Genomic DNA, 24039 nt, shown 5'->3' on the forward strand with positions numbered 1-24039 from the left:
CAAACATTAGGGCTTACAGTTCCTAAGTAGAAATTAACACATACACATTGCTTGCTAAAAGTTTGACTTATATAAACTGAAGTGAGAACATTTGATGTTGATTTGAACTTATCTTCTAAAAAAATAAAATCATGTATGGCTTACATAAATTTTGGGCTACCTACACAATACATGCCTAATTACCTAATTACCTTTTCACTGAACACCACTGTATGTCTAAAAATGGCCTCTGAGGGTTTAGAACTGGATGACAATTTTCCCTCTAAAGCTGAAGCCTCTGCTCATAATCTCAGTAGTAAACCAAACTCAGCCTCACATAAAAGAAATCTAAATGTTCACACTAATTATGGAGGAGCAGGAGTGGGGTCAACCCAACATTGAGTACAATCTGAGATGGGCTCCAACTGGTGGGAAGTCAGAACTATGTGGGAAGAGAAATAGGACATTTGACACATTTGTGCTTATGATTGTTTTTATGAGCAAACTGAGTCAAGTTACAGAGACCAGTTATTCTGGGTTAGAGGACTAGAATATTATTTTTCAGGGTTTTGTATTTTTTTCTCTTTACATTTATATTTAAGTAAAGAGCTGCTAGGGAGAAATAATTTTGAGGTGAACATATAAGTATATATTTGTTTAATATCAAAAGGGAATTAATAAACTAAAAGCAAAAAATCATTTCATGCAACTCTCACTTCACTGTTCAGTGGCCTAGAAGATTATTAAGGCTTTTGCTTCCCTACATTTTCCAGCATCCTTTGTAGTTTATTGAGGTCATGTGACTTAGTTCTGGTCAACAGTGTCAGAATGGAAGTGATATATACAATTTTACCATTAAAAGTATAATGTCTCTCTTTCTCCTGGTACTGCACAACTTTGAAAGCTATATGTTCCAGTGCCATAGTTACAAAATGGAGATGATCTGGATTGGAATTAGTGTGAAAGAAATGAGACTCTTGTATGACCTTAAGAATATGATTTGTAGATTTGAATCTTATTATCTGAGAAAAAAATAAGTAAAAAAAACTCCTTCAAAAGACATCAATGAAATGTAGAAAAAAAGGACAATTTTGATTAATTATAGCTCAAATTTTTAAAATTTAATTTCCAATAATTACTAAAAAATGCTTAGTATCATAAAGTAGTAGAATGCATAATAATTTTATAAAAATAGAAAAAAAACCAGAAATCTTGCCACTTGCAACAATATGGATGGAATTAGAGGGTATTATGCTGAGTGAAATAAGTCAATCAGAGAAAGATAATTATCATATGATCTTCCTGATATGTGGAATTTAAGGAACAAAACAGAGGGTCATAGGGTAAGAGAGGAAAAAAGAAAACAAGATGAAATCAGAGAGTGAGATAAACCATAGGAGACTCTTAATCTTAGAAAACAAACAGGGCTGCTGGAGAGAAGATGGGTAGAGAGATGGGGTAACTGGGTGGTAGACATTAAGAAGGGCATGTGATGTAATGAGCACTGGGTCTTATTTAAGACTGATAAATCACTGACCTCTACCTTCAAAACCAATAATACACTATATGTTAATTAAAAAAAATACAAAAACAGACATACACAGAACATTAAATTTTATACATTTAAGAGATATTTAAGTTATGACCCATTAGTAAATACTCAAGGGTGACAAAATCAACTTTTTTACTATAAAAATATTCAAGAGTAGTTTAAAATAAACAAAAATATATTCAAGTAGAGTAAGCTAGTCCTCTCTCAACAAATATCTGTTTTTGTTACACCCCAAAGTTGTAAGTTACTTTCTTATCTAATTGTATAATGGAAATAATTTTTTTTAAAGGAAAGATAACTATCAAAGAACTCCATAATTTGGGGATGATAGGGGAGTCCACAGCAAGAGGCAACAAATACCACCATCATAATGACACTTTTATTTCACCCTTTGTATAAACAACAATGAAGTAGATTTTGTATATTTTTAAGATTTTATTTATTTACTTGTTAGAAAAAGAGAGCACAAGCAGGCAGAGTAGCAGGCAGAGGCAGAGAGAGCAGCAGGCTCCCTGCTGAGCAAGGAGCCCGACGTGGGACTTGATCGCAAGACCCTAGGATCATGACCTGAGCCCAAGGCAATGGCTTAACCAACTAAGCCACCCAGTCATCCCAGAAATAGATTTTGTATTTTTAAGAGATTTTTAAAAATCGCATAAGCAAGCAATGTCCCTATTTTGAAAAACAAAACAAAACAAAGAAGAACTACTTTAGCAACTATGTTTTCTTTTCTTAAACTTGAAATCAGGGATTTTACTGAACTAGTTCTCTGTCTCCCCTGTTCACAACTTACATATGTCCAAAAAAAATAAATAAATAAAACAAAGTAGCACATGCTACAAATCAAAAGTAGAGCTAACAAGTTCTTTGCTGAGCAAGACACTGAAGATTACAGAACAGACATGTCACCTCAGCAAATATATAAAAGATAGCCTTTAATGAAGAGATGGAAAATAGTATTTCAAGTGGAGAAATCTATGCAAGAAAAATAGCACTTATTCATACAATGAACAAAGACTTCTTGAACACTTACACATCAGGTGCTAAAGAAGGAGAGGCACAGGTGGATCTAACTTGCTAAAGGGAATTAGGGCAGGTTTATCCTAGAAATCTGAAAGCAATTAGAAGTAGGTAGAATGGTAATTCTAGCCTGACAGAAATGTTTATAGCAGCAATGGCCATGGTCGTCAAACTGTGGAAAGAACCAAGATGCCCTTCAAGGGATGAATGGATAAGGAAGATGTGGTCCATATACACTATGGAGTATTATGCCTCCATCAGAAAGGATGAATACCAAACTTGTAGCAACATGGACAGGACTGGAAGAGATTATGCTGAGTGAAATAAGTCAAGCAGAGTCAATTATCATATGATTTCACTTATTTGTGGAGCATAACAAATAGCATGGAGGACAAGGGGAGATGAAGAGAAGGGAGTTGAGGGAAACTGGAAGGGGAGATGAACCATGAGAGACTATGGACTCTGAAAAACAACCTAAGGGTTTTGAAGGGGCAGGGGGGGGCGGTGGGAAGTTGGGGGAGCCAGGTGGTGGGTATTAAGGAGGGCACATATTGCATGGAGCACTGAGTGTGGTACAAAAACAATGAATACTCTTACACTGAAAAGAAACTTAAAAAAAAAAAAAAAAAAAAAAAGCCCCAAGGTAGAGAAGAACTTGTGTGTAAGAGACCGATGTGTATTGGGCTACAGAAAGTGTGTAAGAGGAAGATGGTATGAAGGGAAGGTCAGAGACCCCAGGATCAGACATCTAAGCCCAGATAAACCATGGTCAAGTCCTAATTCGTTTGTCTATACATTAATTATAAAAGAGGAAAATATGATTATGAAAATTCTGTTTACTTGAAGCCAAAAATTTGCTGGGATTATATTTCCTGCTCTATAGTCACTGCTGTGACTACTATGTCAATAGTAGTTTCACTGTTTCCTAGACCACATACCCTCCTATTTCTTGGTTCCACCTTTCATTTTACTACTAATTTCCTAACTGAAGTTATTTTGCATGTCCTGGGCCTTTGTATGTTTAAAGGTAACTTTATTTTACTCTCACACTGATAGTTCATCTGGGTGTAGAATTCTAGTTTAATTTTAGTATTCCCCCAGAGCCTTAAATATCCGGTCCATTGTCTTCTAGAACTTAGCTTTCTCATGAGAAATCTGATGGTACAATTGTCTTTGTTCTTTTTCAGGTGACTAAGTTTTCCCTTTTATGCAACTTTCTTGCAAAAATAATTGACTGGGTAATGGTAGCATTTACTAAAAACAGAAAAAGGGACAGATTTTAGATGAAAGATGACATACTGAGTATTAGTGAAAGACTGAGGTTATTTTTCTACCTTCATTAATGCATGCACAAAGCATACACACTGATACACCAAATAAGGAGACCCTGTTTTTACCTTTACAAATAAGCAAGTTTGCTAAAGTTAACAAAAATTACCATAAAAATTAAGGTACTATCTTTTTCTTTCTTCTGGTTTATTTTTTATAACTGAATGAAAAAGGTCAATTAACACATGAGAAGGAAGCTCAATGATAGTTTCAGAATCATTTTATCTCATAAAGAAAGAACTAAGAAATTGACCTTACATATGAAAATTTCAATCCAACAGTATCTGTTCCTCTTCACAAGGCTGGCAAGAATCCACACTGCTTCTCAAATACCTGAGGCGCCTGTGAGTGATTTTTGAGAACTAAAGATCTGGGAACATTATAATCCATGTGTACAGAAACAAGTTGTCTGGTCCTTAGTTAAAACAGCTGGAATTTATTTTGTTGAAATGGATGCCAGGCATTTTATGTTGGCAGAATCTGTTCTGCTTCATTTGTGAAGGTGCTTACTCCTGTTTTCTTTCTTTTACTTTAAAAACAAGCAAGCCTGTAATACCTGGTAGCTGTCATGTCAAACTCAAGTACTGCAAGTGATGGCATTGTCCATATCTGGGGATCTGTTGCACAAAGTCATGAGGATTCTTTCCTTCTAATTATCTCCAAGGGATGCATGTCTTTCCAGAGTTAGCACTAAGTATCAAAAATGAGGAAAATGTTTTTCAGGCTTTCTTTCTCCAGTACAACTCACAAAGCGATGCTAGTCAAAAAAAGTAATAGAGAGGAATATAGAACAAGAACTTCTCACATAATTTATCATTTCTAAGACTGCTGTGTTGTCACTGATGAGAATTTATAATATGTGGGACACAGAGGATAAATGACTCGTTACATGAAATTCAAATAAGAAGCATGAGAATCTTCTAAGGCAGAGAGGGGCACTTCAGAACCACAGCATGGATTAATTACATCATGGAAAGTAAAATTCTATAACAAATTCCTTTACTTTCCTGATCCCTCTCCTCATCCCTTGTCCTTTTGATACTCTGATACCCAATGGGATTCCTTCAAATAGTATTTTTTAAGTATGTCTCTCCCCTAGTCAGGGATCTTTAGGATCTCCCCACAAGAAAACACAAAAGAAGCAATGAAAAGCTCTCTGGAAGCTGGTCCATCTTGGGTTCCTAAGGTCCTATCCTTCTATGAATTCTGTTTCTTCCAACATGATACATGAGTTTGTTCTGAACATGTGTTTTGCCTCCTGTTGAAAAGACTGGGCTTTTTCATTCTATTTGACTAAGCTATTAGGTCTTGCCCTCTAAACGCCCTACCAATGAACCCAATCAGATTGTATCACACTTCTTCTGTTTCAAACATTAATATCCTTGTAGCTCCTTAGTATGCCTTTTCCTTCTCTGGATTCTAAATTTTAATATTTTAGATATGATTTAGGGTTATGGCCTTCCCCATAATTTTCACTCAGTGTACAGTGGATAGTGCGGGACACCAGCTTTTTATGGTGTGTCAAATCATCAGTTCATTTGGTTCTTCATTGAACATGATTGAGTACTCGTGTATTAACTAAAATTAAATTAACTAAAATTAATAATTACAAAAAGACAAACCTTCCTTTGATTAAAGGACTAAAATAAGTGACCAACTGATATATCTCCAATGTAGGAAATATTAAGGCTACTTTTTTTTTTAAGATTGTATTTATTGGGGCGCCTGGGTGGCTCAGTGGGTTAAGCTGCTGCCTTCGGCTCAGGTCATGATCTCAGGGTCCTGGGATCGAGTCCCGCATCGGGCTCTCTGCTCGGCAGGGAGCCTGCTTCCCTCCCTCTCTCTCTCTGCCTGCCTCTCCATCTACTTGTGATTTCTCTCTGTCAAATAAATAAATAAAATCTTAAAAAAAAAAAAAAAGATTGTATTTATTTATTTGACAGAGAGAGTAAGAGAAAGAGAGAGAACAGCAGGGGAGCAGCAGAAGCAGGCACCCCACTAAGCAGAGAGCCTGACGTGGGACTCAATTCCAGGACCCTGGGATCCTGACCTGAGCCAAAGGCAGATGCTTAACCGGCTGAACCATCCAGGCACCCCTTAAAGATACTATTTTAAATTTTTTTTTTTTTTCCTGAAGATATTCTCACACATAGGGTGCCTGAGTGGCTCAGCTAGTTAAATGACTGCCTTCACCTCAGGTCTTGATCCTGGAGTTTCAGAATCGAGTCCTGCATCAGGCTCCCTGCTCTGCAAGGAGTCTGCTTCTCCCTCTGACCCTCCCCCTTCATGTGCTCTCTCTCTTTCTCTGACACTCTTGCTCTCTCAAATAAATAAATAAAATCTTTTTTAAAAAGTCCTTTAAATGAAAAGATACTCTCACACATGGTCTTTATGTCTACTATCATCCTAAAATAACCACAGACCCATGATCATGAGTGAGTAATACTTAATTCTTTAAGCCTTGATTTTCTCACTGTAAATTTGTATTACTACTTTGTCATTCCTTTCTCCACAATATATTCAACCTGCATCAAAGAATCAAACATAAAAGCTGAAGCCATGAAAACTGGAATGTTTTGTTTTGCTTAATCTTGGAGTGAAATAGTTCTTTGTATGCATGACAACAAGCATAGAAAACAAAGTAATACAACTACATAGTTTACAAAATTTAAAGTATGCATAATCTTCAACACAGTAATTCTACCTTAACTGTCCTTTTGGAGATAATTGCTCAAATGCACATGTGTGAATGTGTGCATAGACATAAATTACATATATGTATATTATATATACATATACACATTTATAATTGTTTAAGAATTTTCTGTACAGATACAATTACTCAAGTGTATATATAAACATTACATATGTGTATAATTCTATATACATGTATAGATATATGTTCATATGTATGTACACACAAATACATATCTTTATACCATTTTGAAGTTTTATTTATTTTTTTATTTTAGTAATCTCTATACCCAACATGGGGCTCAAACTCAAGAGTCCAAGATCAAGAGTCACATGCTGTTTTGACTGAGCCAGCCAGGAGCCTCTGAACCATTTTAAAAAGAAACAATAACCAAATGTAAATAGCCTAAATTCCCAAGAATAAGGGAACAGTGAAACATAATTTTATTATTTCTATACAAAGGGCTATTGCACAGCTATTAGAAAGGACAAGGTAGACGATGTCCTGATACTGGAGAAATGGCCAGAACACACAGTGAAGAAAATATACTAGTATAAATTTGCATAAAAGTGGATCGCATTTTGTCCTTAAAGGATATGAAAAGGAGTCTGATGTGGAAGTAAGAAATTAGCATTTTTTAAATCTAAGGGTGTTTTTAAAATTAGACTGCTTAGAATTCACTGATTGACCTAACATTTGAAGTTGACTTCTGACCAGCACCAGTTTTGGTTTCACTACCCTCTTCCTGACCACAGAAATATATATGTAAATCCCATCTTTCCTTGCATTCCCTTAATGAAGCATTACTACTATGATACCTCATTTTCATTTCATACTGTTATTTCAGCACAGAGATATCAGATACAATCTATACAATGAACTTAGAATAAAATCAGGAAAAATATGTAGGGATAATTTTGTCTTACGTTTGCTAATCCAACAGTATTGGAAAATCAAGTAAAGAATATATGATCATCTTTATTCAAACACAATTAATTGTTGTTTATAATATTTTGGTCTTTATCGCACTTAATGAAAATAATGAGTTATTTCAACTACCTCCTCTGGAATCAAAGGTACATTTTTAAGATTTTTACTCTAGGGGAACCTGGGTGGCTCAATTGGTTAAACAACTGCTTTTGGCTCAGGTCATGATCCTGGAGTCCCAGGACTGAGTTCTATATCTGGCTCCCTGCTTGGCAGGGAGTCTGCTTCTCTCACTGACCTCTCTCCTCCTATGGTCTCTCTCTCTCTCAAATAAATAAATAAAATCTTAAAAAAAAAAAAAAAGATTTTTACTCTATTTAGTTGAGGGATTTGTTTTGTTTTGTTTTGTTTTTTTACCTTCTGCTAGTTAAATATTTGTAGTCTTGGCTAAGGAACATTAGCTACTGTTTTGAACCTCTCACTTAAAACAGGCTCATTATATATTCTCTATAAGTACCTCAGGAAACAATAGGTCATCTTTCATTTATAAAGATTCAAATGAGCAATGTTTCATTTCTTTACTATATACATCTTTAGTGTAAATCAAACATAATGGAAATTTATTACACCAGTAGTAAACTTCAGAGATTTAACAAGGACAATCTGTACTGCTCATGCACATGGAGGAAATGAATTCTCCTTGTTGTGTCGACACTTGTAACTGCCCCTCTTAGCCTGGCTGGAATACTTCTTATGAATGGAGTGCCTTTCAACTGATGTTATCACTCTGATTTAGTTGACAGGTAGCAAATAAACCAAAGCATATGAAATACATTCATTTATTTTTCTAATTACAAAAGTAATATATGTTCATTGTAAATATGTATACAAGTAACTTAAGACAAAAATTTATACTCATCAGAGATATGGCTACCATATATGTATACATATTTTATAAAATATGATTCTTTGTAAAAATAACATTCTAAACTTTCTCTTTAAAAATATTCAGTTATTATTTATTAAAATGGCTTTTATCAAATACTATATATATACTATATATATAATATAAATAGTACAAATAGAGAAATAAAGTAAATGGTAGTTACCATGGGCTGGGGAGGGGGGACATTGGGAGATATTAGTCAAAGGGTATAATCCTCCAGTTATAAATTTAACAGTTTGGGGGATTTCATGTACAGTGAGTGATTATAACTAATAATACTGTATTATATACTTGAAAGTTTCTAGGAGAATAGATCTTTATGATTCTCACTTCCTTGCAATGGAGGTGTTAGCTTAATTCTATGGTGGTGATCAGTTTGCAATATACAAATGTATCAAATCAACACATTGTATACCTTAAACTTAAACAATGTTATGTCAGTTATATCTCAATGAAGTTGGGAAAAATGGTAACTTTTATTTCTATTAAATACATTTTCAAAAACAAAGGAAAGGACTAAAGTATATGAATACACACATTTTAAATTATGTACACAAATGTTTCCTCCATGAGTTTGCTTTCACTTCATTTTCATAGGAAATACGGCAAAGAATCACAGAAGCATTGAAATATATTTTTTTTAAAAAGGAGGAAATTGGAAAGCAGACTGGAGGAAGAAAATTAAAAAATAGAAAGGTAAAGTGTTAAAGGTGTTAAAACAATGGTGAAATTAGAACACGATTAAAAATAAAATAAAAACTTTCAGCAGATAGATAGATGACTTTTACTTCTAGTTCCCAAAATTTAGTTCCCCTAGCTACATTAGAAATTTCTAAGCAGGACAGCAAAATTCTTTGATGAATCCTGTTTACCAGATGATTCCAAACCTTTAGATCACAGAAGAGGCCAGTAGCCTGGTTCTGAGCAATAGAGTGTTTGCGTACATGTGCATGTGTGTGTGTGCACATGTATGCCCATGGGTTAGGGGCTGGAGAAGAGATTGGAAAGAGATTGCAAGAAAACAGCAACTTGGATGGCTGTTCTTGTAGTACAACCAACTCTTTATCTTCCATCTCTAGTTCATTCTCCATTTCTTTAAGTTGGGGGCTCTATTTTTCTAACTAATTTCTCACTCCTAATTTTTTTTCTTCTCCTTTAAAGAAATCATATAATTATTTTTAATATATCTGGTTTTATGTTTTACATTATACCCTCACTTCAGGTTTTTATCTTTCATAGCTTTTGAAATAAAGAATCCAAATATATTTTGCAGGTGGAACGGACTAAAGAGGTTACAGGTTTAACAAAAATTTAGCCTTACTGTTTTTGTTTTGAACAAACAAATGACTTGTAATTCTGTTACCACGATGAAAAATATTCTGATTTAGGGAAGTGGAAATGGTGGGGAGTGGAAATATGTCATATGTATTTTAGACACATTAACTTTTGAGACATCTTTAAGACAATCATGTAGAATATCAAAAAAGGAGATAAATATTTTGGAATCCAAGGGCTTTAGAATAAAATATAAATTCCAGAAGAATCACCATTCTACATGATGTGATCAGAATGCTACAAAACACTGTTTCATGTCAAATCAGCTTGTTAAAAATCATATTTGTAAATGAGGTAAATTTAGTATTTTAAACACATTGACATCTTTGTTTTATAAAAATTGTCTTATATATTGTAGCATATGTATTATGCCTAGCCCCAGCTCACTAAATATTCATTAGGCCCATCAAGTCTTCTGATAAGCAAACATCATCTTTACCTATGTATATTTTTAGGTGTGCCTTAGAAGGGGCATCCAACCCTGCCTACTTCCAACTATTGTGGGTAAAAGTCCAAAATGGTTCCTTAATACAAGAATTCAAATGTTTAGTATAGTCAGGTGTATTGTGAAATACCAGGAGGAAGCTCTGTAGGTTGCATTTCCAAAATGTGTTTATCACTTAATACCTCTTTTGTGGCAGTGTACTAGTGAGTTGTAATCAATAGTTTGGGAACCACTGATTTATGGCTGAGAACATGAATTCCTCAATCAGACACCAAGTTGGTTGGGTAAAGAACTCATAATTTCTTACTACTTTATTCTTAGTTTAGCCTTGCTATGGGATTCTAAAATACTTTTTTAAATAACAATGAATTAAACTGTAAAAAATAATTAGTATGAACTATGTAAATAAGAAAGAAAATATCCTATACCCCCTCCCATCTCAAAAACCATACAGGTAATCCTATTAACAGTTTGAGGTTCATTTTTCCAGATATTTACAGAATTCCTTCTTAACCTGTATTGAGATCAACTTTCCAACTTGATTTTAAGAGATATGTAGCCTCTAACTTACACAACTATCAGAACCTATCAACTGTAGCCCCTGCTTTACTGACTGTTAAATCAAATGGCCTTAGTTCAGTAAAAGGATACTTGCCATCACATTAACCTGTTGACAGGAGTGATCAAAAGCTCTGTTTAAAGCAAGAAAATTTATGGAGGATTCCCTGAAAAATACAGTCTCTTCTTCTTGGGGATATTAAATTATGTTTTTTTATTGTCACCCTGAGAAAATCCCTCATCTCAGTGACAATGATCCCTGTGGTGTAGGCTCACAGAGCTACACTTTGAAATGGTGCTCCCAGTATGATGGAGAGAAATATCCAACAGCATTGCACATTTACTCAAAGAATGCTCTTGTTCTCCACACTAACAGACGTCATTTTCTTAAAGAAACTAAAGGATGGTTCTTTCTTTGGACTCTAGAGATAGTTGTGCTTCTCTTATTTAACCAATTCATCATTTTCCCCCTTGTGTTTGATTCTCATAATATTTGGGGGGGGGGCCTACACCTAAAATAAAATTTTGTTTCAGATTCTAGAATGTTTAGAACTAATCTCCTGGCCTAATTCCAAAATGATGAGGCTATGGGGCATGCTTGCAGTACACTAACTGGAATGATGATTTTATCTCACTTTTTTTTTTTTTTAAGATTTTTAAATTTATTTATTTGACAGACAGAAATCATAGGTAGGCAGAGAGAGAGGAAGGGAAGCAGGCTCCCCACTGAGCAGGGAGCCCGACACGGGGCTGGATCTGTGGGACTTGATCCCAGGACCCTGGGAGCATGACCCGAACCGAAGGCAGAGGCTTAACCCACTGAACCACCCAGTGCCCCTATCTCACTTTCTATTCCTGGTTTTATCGTGAGCTTGCTGCCTCACCTCTTTTGTCTTACTATTCTGTTGATATACTTTGGTATTTCTTATTTATCTTAAGATTTATTTTTTTTAAAGATTTTAATTATTTATTTATTTGACAGGCAGAGATCACAAGTAGGCAGAGAAGCAGACCGAGAGAGAGAGAGAGGGAAGTAGGCTCCCTGCTGAGCAGAGAACCCGATGTGGGACTCGATCCCAGGACCCTGAGATCATGACCCGAGCTGAAGGCAGCAGCCTAACCCACTAAGCCACCCAGGTGCCCTTATCTTAATATTTAAAAAAAATTAAAACCTTGAAACAAGCTTCACATATATTTGTACCTGCACATACATGCATATGTATTTTGTCTTGGCTTTGTATTCATGAAGAAATTATTGAGATATTATGTCCCCGTTTCTCCCACTTTATGTTCTCGGGATAATTAAGGATTTGTAATTCCAGTATAGTTTTCTGTGAACTTCCAATTTTGTTCAGTTTAGTATAAACTTTTTGACTTCCTACTATGTAAAAGATACTAAAAATAATAGTAAGTTATTGAACTAATATTTATAGTCTGCTCTTCCACTTGCAGATTTTCATCATCATTTATTTATTTGAATCTCACCTTAATGCTCTGAAGTAAGCTAGGTAATTACTTTGCAGATGAGACTTGAAAGAGAAAGGGGCTCTAAGTAAGTGATTTAAACAGAAATTCATGCTGCTGTTCAGATATTCCATATTTAAGGCTAATACAACTATTTCTCTACAAATCACTGCAGAAAATGGTAAAATGTGATGCAAATCAAAGATATAAGATGTTTAGCTATTTTTAACTATAAGGTGAGATAAAAGTGGCTTAAACAACACATTGTGCTTTGGGTATTCAAGCTTCACACTGGAAGAAACAAGGAAGAATTCATAGAAAAACAAGTCTTTGAGATGAAATTTTAACTATTTGAACAAGCAGACAGAATAATAAAAAGTGGTTGCAGCAAAATAACTGCATGAGCAAAAATGCAGAGTGAGTTAAACATGTGACATTTTTGTGTAAAATGGCTTGGTTGCTTTGCCTTATAGCTAGGACACTAATAGAAAAGCCGTAAGACTCAAGACTAAGAAGACAATTCGGATCCTTCTGTCATCATGAATGTCAACCATTGTCTTACTGATGCTACCAGGCAATGAATTCTGCCTTGGTGTTTGCTTCAGAAATTCTGGAGACACTATAGGAAGGGATCCTAAAATAACTAAAACAATAAAAGCAATCTTCTGTTTGTGACTGGAAATTATGAAATAATGCTAGTATTTATCACACTGAACGACCTTCAGGTATTTAAGCCAATTCTAAAAGGTGCTTCCTCCTTGTTGGTGCAACAACTAAGCTCTCACTGCCTTACTGGTATTTATTTAACAGTCTCAGAGCCTTAGAAGTCAGCTCAGGAAGAAAGCAAATTGTCCCTGAACAGCTTGAATTGGACAATCATTTACTTCCTTATATTCATAGCAAACAACAGGCTTTTAATAGCATTTCTGAGTTATGAGCACTTACACCTAGAAGTATTTGAACTTTTTCCCAATTGATAAAGCCGTTCTAAAAACACTTCTGAGTCTCTAGTAAAAAAGCAATTAGACTGCTCATCTTACCGCCTTGCTGCTTGGCACTTACCTAGCCTGTTGCTCCCCAAATATGAGGGCACAAATAGAACTGGAAGCAGGGCTGAAACAATAGGGAAGTTAGAATCCGGTCCCTCTCCTACAATCTCCAGCCTTCTGAGAATCTATCTGTGCCCGGCCTCTCCCAGTGATCACAGGGCTGCCTCCCTGTGGTATACTCTCACATGCTGGCTACAGGTTGGTTTCAGTCAAAAGGAGGCACCAACAGGAGACTGAAGTACATAGAGAAGGAGTTGTTGGGGTGTATCTTTCTACTTCCTTCTCTGCTTCAATACTTCTCTGACATTGGCTATATCCCTCTAAGAAAACTCCAACTCCATTCCAGCATCCAGTCTCTGCTCATGGCTTTAGCTTTCTGTGGACTCTGGTAACACTATTTCCAGTTTATCCTTGGTACCTAGGGCTGACATTGGTTTCCAGTTGCATCAACTGTGGCCATATTTCTGTAGCTATCTCTTCATTAAAAACTCCTTGTTTAAACCATCCCCATGAGTTCTGTTTCCTGCTAGGGCTCTAACTGATACAGGTAGAGTACTCTAGTTTTGATCATTACTTACTCTATATCATTTACTTAATTAAAAGTTTAATTTTGTGTATTTGTGTGTATTTTCTTCTAAGATTCATCTCTCAGAGTGAGTTTCAATATATATTGCAAGTTAGCTGCTAAAACAAAATTTAATATTATTTGGCTCTCTTTCCTGGGAGATAGGAGGAACTACTATGTGAAAATTTTACCTACACTATTGGTTCACCAAGTGTGGCCCCAAGCCACCTGCATCAACATCATCTGGGAACGAGTTAAAAAATCCAGTTCTCAGGTCTTACTCAAGACTTATAGTATTGTTAGGGGAAGTCACTGAGAAGATGTGACTGCTAGTTGGACCAGGGCACTTGGAGGCTCCCTAACACACACACTGTCCTTGAAATATGACATCCTTTTGCCTTCCCCATTCTCAGAAACTGTCCGAAGGACATAGCCTTGAGATGGAATGTGGTGGTGTGACTATCTGGGTAGTATATGTGACTGAACCCAGGTAAGGCCTTTATTTAAAGTTTAAAGATTTGGCCAGCAGGTCCAGAAATCTACTTGTCTTGTGACTACCTAAGACAAGCCTCCTGGGTAACTTCCTTCCTTCCTTCCTTCCTTTTTCTTTCTCTCTTCCTTTCTTTCAACATTTTATTTATTTGAGAGTGAGCAAGCAACCAGGAGTTGGGGGTAGGGCAGAGGGAGAGGGAGAAGCTGGCTCCCCATTGACCAGGGAGCCTGACACAGGGCTCCACTCTAGGACCCCAGGATCATGACCTGAGCCAAAGGCAGATATTTAACCAACTGAGCCACCCAGGTACCCCAGTTTCTTTGTTCATTAAACTTGCCATCTACCAGTATGAAATGGTCTTCCCCTTTCTTCAGTCTCTCCATGCCCCTCTGCAACTGGGGACTGGGTTTTTATTACACCTGGGAAGTTCCCCAAGACGTTGCACACCAACAAAAAACACTGAGAATTAAGACAATCTGGTTCAAAATGCCTTCCACATAACTCTATGATAAAGTTTGATTACTAGGCTCTTAACAATTAAGAAACATAACCCATGTTCTTTCGTTATCAGTGTAAACTAAAAATCTTCAGTGTATCTCTCTTTCATGCAATAATACCCAGGTATTATTTAAAACATCCATAAGTTAATTCTAATCTACCTTCTTGGTCTTTAAGCCTTTCTTATCCATTGAATTCCTATTTGTTATACAAAATTTGACACAAGTGGCCCTTGCCTTCAAAACCTTCCTGTGCTTCAAAAGCAAGATGAACCCTTCCTTTTTTCTGGTATTTTCATGTGTTGCTTATGCTCCCTTAGCCACTGCAATAGGTTTAGTTTTCTTTTCTCTTTTTCTTATCTTTACTTTCTTTGTCTTCACCAGAAGAGAGTAAAAATGATGCCTAAATGTTCCTTGAATGCTTTTTGCTAACCTTATAAAATATAGGTGGGTTAGACATTATTAGCATAGCCTGACCTATCAAAAATACTGTCAGTAATTGAAAATGCACATTAAAATACTCACTTACAATGCAAGTTTTTTGAAGACTCTTATAACATATAAGTAATATAAATAAAGTCTAGGGAATTAAATATTGTATTAAAATGACATAAGGAGTTATACAAAAATAACACATTTTCTTTTTTTCAATCATTAGACAATTGCTTTATAACAAATACTGTTCTTGAATATAATGTATAAATGTATATATAATGTATAAATGTCAAAACCGAGAAGACAAAATAACATCTATAATATTTATGGTTCAGAAATAATCAGTGTTACTTAGAATACAACATTTATCAAGATTAAATAATATTACTAAAAAAGATCTATGTGACACAAGAATGAATTTGTGCTAAGAGATAAATTTTTAAAGCATGGATTTGTATGTTTTGGTGATTCATTTCATTTACTTGATACTATACATTATCAAATGCATCATTGGTATAATATAATAATTTAAAAATAATACTACAAACAATCTGTGGTATTTTAAATCCTTAAATCATTACAGAATATATGTGCCTCAAGACAAAGATTTAATTCTCAGAAAACTGAGTAATCCTAATGAAAAAAATAGGGCTAACATTATCGAAAACAGGAAGTGGTCAAAAAGACTTTGACTGCTCTAGATTTTTAAAAACCTCATAGAAACATATAGTTAAGCCAAACAACATGAAACTTACAATTTTTTTTTAATATGAGAAGTTTGCCACTGATTATACTTTTTACTGGAATTATTGCTAAATTCCAGGGAGGACTTATGGAATAAACAAATCCTTCTGTAATCGGAAGGAATAAACATTTTGAAAATAAAATATACTTATTAACTAAATATATGTTGTCAAACACATGTCTTTCCTGATGCTACAGTAAACTCAGTACATAAAGTACTGTTTGGGAGTAAAGTGTGATCCATGTAAGACAAATAGAGTATTTTAGGGTACTGCATTAGAGGAAGAATTTATTCCATAATTTAATATACTTATACAGCTCAGAGTTGTAAAGAGTTATGTGAAAAATTAATCACATATTTTATACCAAAGTCAAGCTCATCCAGGCAGTGACATCTGTAATAGTCCAACTTATTCTGTATACTGTCTATAAAAGATTATGAAAATGAAGTCAAAGAGATCTGCAGTTTCACTTTTCTCAGTAGAAACATACATTAAATTTCTCATTTGGTCCGATGGCCAAGGCAGGTATTTATAAGATGGCTGACTAGTCAGCCCTTGGAAACTAACTAACCTTTCTGAGAAAAGAGAGTAGGACCTTGATTAAACAATTCTTATAAACAACTGTGCTCAACAGATACAATAAACACAGAAATATATCTAACAGAATAATGAGTAATCATAAAGACTTTCAGGATGGAAGGAGAAAAAAAAGCCTCAGAAGGGTTAATTTGCTGCAAATATTCCTAGTTGGGTTGGTTTTTTTGTTTGTTTGTTTTCAGAGAAGTTAGAAGTGAGGTTTTGATGTAAATTTTCCACTTTCGTACATACCTGAGGAAGACCAAAGACTATTAGAGACTTGGAAATCCTTCCTACTTTGGTTTTCATTTATCCAGTCTGCTAATCCCCTTCCCTTTTCAGGTTCAGGTTCCCTTTTGGTTCATGAAGGACCAAGGATCCCCGTCATGAATCCCACCTCCACAACTCTCTTGGGCCCCAGAGTGGCATTGACTCTCCCTTGCTACCTCTCGATCACTGTGCTCTCCAACACCTACATTAAGTTATTTAAATTTAAATTAATTAAAATACATCAAGACACAAAATGTGGGTCACAGTACCAACATTTCTAGTGCTCAGTAACTATATGTGGCTGTAACCCTCCTACTGGATGGTGGAGGTAAAGAACATTCCCATCATTGCCAAGCGCCCAACTGGACCGTGTTGGTATCTCAGTTCTTCAACTAATTATAAAACTTCTTTTATATTCTCTTAATATATTGGTAATGTGCCTTTGATACTGCTTTTTTTAAAAATTTCCAGACATCAATTCCCTGTTCGTTTTTCTGTGTGTTACCAGCACAATGCTTTGCACACTTACTGGCTTTATATATTTAGTGTTCAAAAAATTAGGTAGGAATAATAATTATTATTATACCACTTAAAACTTTTGTATTCATTGTTTTTTACTTGATAGAATTAATGGCCAAGAAATATTAAGGGCAGCAATATAGTCATTCTCACAGAAGACAGTAAGTAAATCTATATCAAACAATAATGTTTTAGTGACACAAATGTTTGCACATTGTTGGTAATGTCTATTCAATGTCTAGTTTTTCTGTGGTGTGGTGAAACAAACATGGAGCTACAGACTTATAGCCTTAAACAGAACTTATTACGTACTATTACTACTCTAAGTACTTTATATTTATTAATTGAGTTAACTTATTGTGGTAGGTAAAATTATTATTTTTATTTTATGGAATAGGAAACTGAGGCAAACAGAGGTTTGCCTAGGGTTATACAACTAAGTTTGTACAACTGTTATATAGTTACCTAAGGTTATACAACTACTAAATAGCAGGTTGAAATGCTTTAACTCTGCCCTTTTTTATCATTAGTTTGTAACTTTGGACAAATCATATATTCCCTTAAGGCTACACACCTGTTTTTAAAATGGAGATGGTAACTTCTGTGACTGCTTTAAGGGCCTGAGAACATACAATCAGCATGTAGTACACACTCAATAAATAGAGATGCCTTTCCTTTTGCTTTTCAAAGTATCTGAGTGGCTTATTTTTACTATGTAGTATTTACTTGTTTTAAAATAATGTTTAAGAGTCGCTTAGAGCACAGTTTTATCCTTGGTATATGATTTTTTTAAGTGTCTTCAGCACTTTTTATATTTCTTATGTAAAAAAACCCTCTATGAAAAACATTTTACTAAAATTAGTGAGATGGATCAAATAAAATTCTAAGCTAATAATTATTTTTTGAGAGGACAAATGTGAATCTACTTAATAAGAAGAAATAGGAAAACTAGGACTAACCGATTGTGGCCATTTGTTTTATGCTGTAAAAAGAATCAGTGTGTATTCCCTTTCCTGACCTTGTTTGGAGGGGTTTTTCCAGGGCATTTACATAAAATTTTATTCCAGTTCATATACTAAAGTTAATTACGGAATTACCATGCAACTATAACTGTCTTTAGCAGAGCTGCTAGTACTGACTTCATTCTTCTCCTGAATTTTTATGTTTTGTTTTCTTGTGCTTATAATTGTCTTGAATATAGTATTAATATGTATTAAAGCTTCTAAGTTATGTTTCTGCTACACTGTGATGAGAATGCAAAAGCATTCCCTCTGGTTATAGCCGCATCTGTCTCAAACCAACAATCTAATTTTTTTCAGATCCATGGGGAGCCATGCTCATTATATTCACCAGGTTTAGGGCTTCAAGCATTAATTTTTTTCTGGACACATGAATAATCAGCAAACTGTTAACAAGCCAAAGAAACAAGTAGATTACTTTGGTGTATTAGTGGAGGATTATGTGACCCATTAAGATTGTATTGCTAATATTCATGCTCCTTTTTGTTCGAATCATTACTTATTGACATGCTTGGTAAGTATTACATACTACTGTGTGCAGATGGCAAAACTATTCTATTTTTGTTAGTAAACAATGTCTGGTATAATGTCATTAGGACACATCCTTTGAGTTATTTGTGCACCAGTAGCAAAGTGTGCTAATCTAGCAATACTTTCCTCCCTGAAAGTTGGAGAAAAGCATCTCATACTGATAAACATACCAAATGTTTATTTAATGTCAGCAGTATAACTATTATTAAACTGTATATAAACGTGGAAGTTGAATGTTTTTGTTACTTCTTACAAATATATCATATGTCCATTATAATCACAGTGTTTAATAAATCATTAGTGTTATGCATCTGAATTTTTACATGTATCATTTCTTTTACTCACCCTTCTTTTTTCTGTCTTCATGTTCTAACTAGAGTGAGTAGAATTACAATGACCAGAATATATTCAGCAGAATTACACAGAAGATGTTCAAGCTACACCCCTTCCCCCCTCCCATGCATTTGTTTCTGCTTCTCCACCATTTTGGTTCATATGTGGTTTTGAACTATGTGTTAACTACTGCCAAGGATCAAAAGTCTCAGTTTTGCTCCTCAAAGAGAATCAACTGGAGCTCACATTATTCCAGTTCAGAATTCATAAGGCAACGTGTCCCAGTTAAATTAGATGTGCATCCAAATCCATCAGCAGTGGCTAAATGAGAATGGTGTGTTTGGAGAGGAGAAGGGTAAGAGATATAAATGCTGTAACTTTATCCTGTAAGCTTATCCTACCTTCCAGGTAAAGAAGGGGGCCATGCCCAGAACAGGCACCTCAAACCACATTTATCACACCCATAAAAGATATTTCACTTCATCAGGTTAACTAAAAACGAGTCCTTTCAAAGAGATATACAAACATACCCTGTTATACTGCTCTTCATTTTTGCTTTTGTTTGTTTGAGAGGGAGAGTGAGCACAAACATGGTGAGTCAGAAGGAGAAACAGGCTCCCCAGTGAGCAGGGAGCCTGATGCGGGGCTCAATCCCAGGACCCTGGAATTCAGGACCCAAGCAGAAGGCAGAAGCTTAATCCATGCACCCTGCTCTCTGCTTTACTGCATCTCACAGGTATTGCATTTTTCACAACTTCTAAGTTTCTGGCAACAGTATTTGCTCACTTCATGTCTCTGTGCCACATTTCAGTATTTCTTACAATATTTCAAATTTTTCATTAGTATTATATCTTTATGGTCATCTGTGATCAGTGATCTTTAATGTTACCACTGCAATTATTTGGGGTACTGCGTACTGCACCACAGAAAACAGTGCGCTTAATTGATAAATGTTGTGTGTTCTGACTGCTGCAGTGACTGTTCCTGTCCCTCTTCTCCTCAGGCTTCTCTATTCTTTGAAACACAACAATATTGAAATTAGGTCAGTTAATAACCCTACAATGACCTTGAAGTGGTCAAGGGAAAGGAAAACTTGCAGTCCTTCACTTTAAATCAAAAGCAAGGAGCGCCTGGGTGGCTCAGTTGGTTAAGCACCTGCCTTTGGTTCAGGTCATGATCTCAGGATCTGGGGATCCAGTCCCACACTGGGCTCCCTGGTCAGTGAGAGCCTCTTCCTCCCTCTCCCTCTGCCCCTCTCCCTCATCTTGTGCTCCCTCTCTCTCTCACTCTATTTCAAATAAATAAAGTCTCTAAAATAAATAAATCGATCAAAAGCAAAATGGTTGACCTCAGTGAGAAAGGCATGTTGAAAGTTCACATAGGCCAAAAGCTAGGCTTCTTGTGCCAAACAGCTAAATTGTGAATGCAGAAGAAAAGTACTTGAAGGAAATTAAAAGTGGTGTGATGGAGAATACATGTATGATAAGAAAGTGAAACACTTTATTGCTGATATAGAGAAAGTTAAAGTGGTCTGGATAGATGATCAAACCAGTCACATTCCCTTAACCTAAACCCAAATCTAGAGCAAGACCCTAGATCTCTCCAGTTCTCTTCAGTTCTATGAATTCTGAAAGAGATGAGGAAGCTAGAGAAAAAAGTTTGATGCTAACAGAAATTGGTTTATGACGTTTAAGCAAAGAAGCTGCTTCCATAACATGGAAGTCCAAGGTGAAGCCGCACGTCCTGATTCAGAAGCCGCAGCAAGTGATCCCGAAGAATGAGCTGAAATGATTAACAAAGGTGGCTATGCTAAACAATAGTTTCCAGTGTAGATGACACAGTTTTAGATTCGAAGAAGATGCCATCTAGGACTTTAATAGCTAGAGAAGAAAGGTTACCGCCTGCCTTCAAATCTTCAAAGGACAGGGGCTAATAAAGCGGATGACTTTAAGTTGAAGCCAATGCTCATTTACCACTCCAAAAATCCTATGGCTTTTAAGGCATTGGTAAATCTACTTTGCTGTGCCCTATAAATGGAACAATAAAGCCTGGATGGTAGCACATCTGTTAACAACACGGTTTACTGGATATTTTAAGCCACTGTTCAGAACTATGCCCTGGGCAGGGGTGGGGAGGGCTCGGGGAGATCCCTTTCAAAATCTGACTGCTCATTAACAATGCCCTCATCACCTAAGACTTCTGATAGAGATATACATGAAGAATAATGCTGCTTTCATGGCTGTTAACACAGCATCCCTTCCGTAGACAATGGATCAAGGAGCAATTTCAACTTTCAAGTCTTGTTATTTAAAACAACAACAACAACAACAACATTTCATAAGGCTCTAGCTACCATAGACAGCTATATCTGTCTATGATGGATAGAGACAAATTCAACTGAAAACCTTCTGGCAAGGTTCATCATCCTAGAAGCCATTACAAACATTAATTGTTCCAAAAAGAGGCAAAAAATATCATCATTAACAGGAATTTAGAAGAAGTGGATTCTAACCCTCATGGATTGAGGAATCCAGGACCTGCAGTATACAGGAAGCACCTGAAAATGTGGTATAAATAGCAAGAGAACTAGGGATAGAAGTGGAGCCTGAAAATGTAATTCATTGCTGTAATTTCATGATAGAACTAATGGATAAGGAGTTTCTTCTTATGGTTGAGCAAAGAAAGCAGTTTCTTGAGGTGGGATTTACTCCTGGTGAAGATGCTGTGAAGATTGCTGAAATGACAACACAGGGTTTGGAATGTCACATACATTTAGGTGATAAAGCAGCAGCAGGGTTTGAGGGGACTGACTCTAATTCTGAAAGTTCCACTGTGGGTAAAATGTTATCAAACAGCATCCCCTGCTCCAGAGAAGTCATTTGTGAAAGAAAGAGTCTATCAGTGCACCAAAATTCAATGACATCTTAGTTTAAGAAATTGCTACAGGGTGCCTGGGTGGCTCAGTGGGTTAAGCCGCTGTCTTCAGCTCAGGTCATGATCTCAGGGTCCTGGGATGGAGTCCCGAATCGGGCTCTACTCAGCGGGGGGCCTGCTTCCCTTCCTCTCTCTCTGCCTGCCTCTCTGCCTACTTGTGATCTCTCTCTCTGTCAAATAAATAAATAAAATCTTTAAAAAAAAAAAAAAAGAAATTGCTACAGACAGCCCAGCCTTCAGCAACAACCATCCAGATCAGTCAGCAGCTATCAATATCAAGGTAAAATCCCCCACCAGGAAAAAACTTATATATATATAAATTTTATATATGTATATATATAATTTTACAAAATTATATATATACATATATACACACACACATAAAATTTCATATATATATATCATCTGAGTTTGCAATGAGTCATATGTGTGTGTGTATAAAATTTCATATATGAAATTTTCATATATATATGAAATTTTATACACACACACATATATGACTCATTGCAAACTCAGATGATAGTTAGCATTTTCTAGGAATAAAGTATTTTTAATTAAGGTATATGCATTGTTTTTTGAGAGATAAATCTATTGCACACTTACTAGACTACAGTATGATGTGAACTAATTTTATATGCCCTGGGAAACTAAAAAATTCATCTGACTCACTTTATTCTGATATTTGCTTTATTGCAAATAAAGGCCTGAAACTGAACTCTTATCTTCAACGTATATCCATAGTGTCTTTACTAATCTGCGAGTAATTAGAGCAAAGAGGCATTTAAACATGCCCTTTTTAGGGTGCTTGGGTGGCTCAGTGGGTTAAAGCCTCTGCCTCTGGCTCGTGGCATGATCCCAGGGTCCTGGGATCAAGCCCTGCATCAAGCCCCACCTCCAGACCTGCAGTGAGCCCCACAGAGAGCCTGCTTCCTCCTCTCTCTCTCTTTCTGCCTTTCTGCCTACTTGTGATCTGTCTTTCAAATAAATAAATAAAATCTTTTAAAAAAATAAATAAACATGCCCTTTTTCCCTGAATATGCATGACCTATGATGGTATCTTGGAGACAATTTCTATTTTCTTAATGAAGAGAGTTGAAAATTAACTAAGCTAATTAACTAGGTTCACTAGTCAGTACTTTTGTAATTATCTTCCTTTGTTCCTCATTTAGGGTTATGGGTTTCTCAAATAAAAATCAAGGACACCCAGTTAAATCTGAATTTAAGATAATTTTTTTTTTAGTATAATGAAATTTCATGCAATACTTGGGACATACTTACACTAAAAATTATTTTTTGTTAATCTGAAATGCAGATTCCTCTATTTCATTCTAATCTTAGCACAGTTTTACATGGATAATTACTACTAGCATTTGTTTAGATACTTATCTTCTAGATATAAACTGAGAGAAAGTAAGCACTCATAATTTTTAGAAATTGACAGAGTAATGCACTATTTTAAATTTTATTTAAAACTATAATTTGCCCACAGGCTTCATGCCAACCCTGGAAGGCCTTTAGTTTTCATCCTTAATGCCTAATAAGCCATATCTTTTATTAATACATTTCAGCTAATGATGTGCAAAAACATGGCTTCTTCCTTTAAACAAGATTGTTTAAATCTGCTTAATAGCTTTTTAAACTTTACACTAAGCTATTAACTCAGGAAGTACTTACAAAGTAAGTGATAAAATGGTACATAGTAAAGTTTAATTGATGAATAATCAAATCAGTTCCATCTAGTATTCTGTGAGTGTAACACCAAAGATTTTATTTTCTTGTCATAGAAAAAAAAAAAAGTCTTCAAGGATTTGGAACACCCCAT

Source organism: Mustela lutreola, chromosome 1, assembly GCF_030435805.1.
Source record: "Mustela lutreola isolate mMusLut2 chromosome 1, mMusLut2.pri, whole genome shotgun sequence".
NCBI lineage: Eukaryota > Metazoa > Chordata > Mammalia > Carnivora > Mustelidae > Mustela > Mustela lutreola.